The sequence below is a fragment of the Fukomys damarensis genome, unplaced genomic scaffold (genome assembly GCF_012274545.1).
Source record: "Fukomys damarensis isolate Sample0158 unplaced genomic scaffold, DMR_v1.0_HiC HiC_scaffold_23, whole genome shotgun sequence".
In the NCBI taxonomy this organism is placed as follows: domain Eukaryota; kingdom Metazoa; phylum Chordata; class Mammalia; order Rodentia; family Bathyergidae; genus Fukomys; species Fukomys damarensis.
The window spans coordinates 37,606,502-37,608,927 of record NW_022900935.1 but is presented as its reverse complement, the minus strand read 5'-3'; the positions used below and the strand labels follow the sequence as shown (position 1 = coordinate 37,608,927).

The 2,426-nt window shown below is 44.8% G+C and overlaps 1 protein-coding gene across 1 annotated transcript in view; it reads left to right on the top strand.

Moving 5' to 3' along the window:
• CUNH1orf158 (chromosome unknown C1orf158 homolog) overlaps positions 1–1,977 on the top strand; it is a 14,267-nt gene extending 12,290 nt beyond the window's left edge. The window contains exons 6-7 of the transcript XR_781010.3: positions 1,001–1,267; positions 1,685–1,977. The gene's annotated coding sequence lies outside the window, so the exon portion shown is untranslated. The remainder of the gene's footprint in view (positions 1–1,000; positions 1,268–1,684) is intronic.
• Positions 1,978–2,426: the final 449 nt, after the last annotated feature.

Below are 2,426 nucleotides of genomic sequence, written 5' to 3'. Positions count from 1 at the left end.
TTTTTTTTTTTTTTTTTTCCAGAGTTCATTACATCTTGCACTTCAGACTTGGAAGAGAGTGCCTTTCCTGTGTTCCTTCTGCCACTTTCAGGGAGGAAATCACCTCTCCACTTCTCCTTCCTTAGCACCTGTGTGTAGCTATCAAAGCCCTTAGCTCTCTACCAGATCTGCTGTGTCTGATGCCACAAACAAACAACAAATAAGCAGTAACCATCTTCATGCTTTGAAGAAAAATTAAAATTATTGGGTAGTTGTTCTTCCAAAAATCTTTTCCTTAAGTCATATTTGGGCATCTGCTACAGCATTCTGCACAGTGACAGGAAGGAAAGAATGAAGGAAGAAAGGAAGGAATAATTCAAGATCAATATTTATTGCAAGTTGAGTGAGTACTGCCGGCCAAGACCTGGCCTGAAGGGGATTGATTATCTTGTTGAGTCACTACCAGTAGGATGCAAGATTAGGATTATTAGGATTATTTCTCTCAAAGATGAAAAAAGGGGCCAATAGGATGGGCTGAATGGCCTGAAGTTGTACAACTATTGAAGCCAGGAGTGGGATTTGAACTCAGGCACTGTGGCCACAAGTGTACATGCTTAGCTTTCTACTTAGTACCCCCCACAGAAATGCCAGCAGAAACCTTGGCTCCCCTGTGTGCTTGGCTCCTGGGCATTTGAGAGCTTTGGCAATGATTCTGTCTGGTAGAAAAATAAGATGATTCAGTTGAAGCCAGAGTCTGTGTCATTCTCCAAACTGGACACCTGCTGTCCTCAGGCCTCCTACTCTAGGTTTAGTTCAGCACCTACTCCAGTTCCTTCCTTTTTAAAAAAAGTTTAATTGGGGCATGTTTTCTATACCGGAAGCTTGCACTCATTTTTAGGAGTAGGTACATGTACATGACACATCCTGATTCCTTTTTATTCCCCTGACCCTCCCCAGTCACCCATCTCTTTCCATTTCTATATCACCTGTCCCCACTTAGCTGTTCTCCTTATGCTTTCAGGGGTCTGAGTATCCTGTCTTTCTTCATGACCGAAAACATCCGTGGGACATGCTGCTATGTAGTAGGAATATTAAAACTCCACTGTAATCTCAGAAACCACCTTCCTGTAAGACTGCATATCCAGCGAGCCAGCAAGAAGAAGACCTGGGATCTACAGATCCACTGACCAAATGCCTCACTGGGGATGTCAGATTTGAACTTGAGACCTGAGGGCTCTACGTCCTTCTACTTCCTACAGGGCCCCAGCTGAACCACTGATTGGGCAAGGTATGAGAGTCTAGGGAGCAGCTGGGCCAGCAGGAAAGTTGTGGTGACCACAGGGAGTGGAAAGGAGGGGGCACTCTTTCCTCTCCCCTGAACCTTGACTTTGCTAAGGTTCTTGGTGAGTCACAGATGTCTCTGCTGCTGCAGTATGTGCACAGAATCTTGACTCCAGCAGCATGGAGGGAGGTTAGGGGAACCCAAACCACACCCAAGGAGACCTTGCCCTGCATAGATGGGATCCCCTTCCGCATAGGGCCCCGCCATCATCCCTCACACATGTCTTTTCTGGAAGAGTGAGGTCAGGATTGGTTATGGCCCTAAACTCACCCCTGCACCCCACATGCAAAGGAGAGAGACAGCAGCAGATACACAGGCCTCACAAAGTGTATCCTGACAACAGCCATCTCTTCCTCATTCCAGAGTCAGGAAGTTGTGGCTGCCAACCCTACCAGTCTTCCACTACATACCCCACTCCAGAATTAACTCCATTCTTCCAGGCTCCCTTGCCGGAGAGCCCCAAGAATATCTTGAATTCTTGTTCCAGAAGGAAAGAAGGCCTATGCTTGGTCAGATAGAAGAATGTAGAAGGGAAACTATTATTAAGCAAGAGGAAGGGAATAAGAGGTAAGGGTAGGGGTATAATGGTGGACAAGAGGAAGCACAGATATGAGCAAAATACATGTGCATACTGAGCCCCTCCCAAATAATGTGAAACTGGAAGGTAGGGAACAGGCAGTCATGAATGGATAAGCTACAAGTTCCTTAAAAACTTTCCATACAGTATTTTCGAAAGTGAATCTATGTCAGCCCCATCTCCAGCCCAAAGTGCTGATTTTCAGAAGTCTACGAGATACGTGTATATCTCAGAGTCAGCACTTTCCATTCTAACTTTAGGATGCTCTATGATAGTGCTGCATCGTTTTCACAATTGGTTAATTTTTTTTTTTTCACCCAGGAGTGGTGGAAGAAATGAGCCGTGATCTGGGAATGAAAGTTGAAGGGAGAAAAGGAATTTTTTTTTTTTTTTTTTTTTTTTTTTGGTACTGGGGATTGAACTCAGGACTTTGGCAGAACCACTGAGCTAAATCCCCAGCCAAAAAGGAATTATTTTCCAGTAGTCTTTGAAATGTGAAATGCACTGACAGTCCTCTCTAACTTGTAT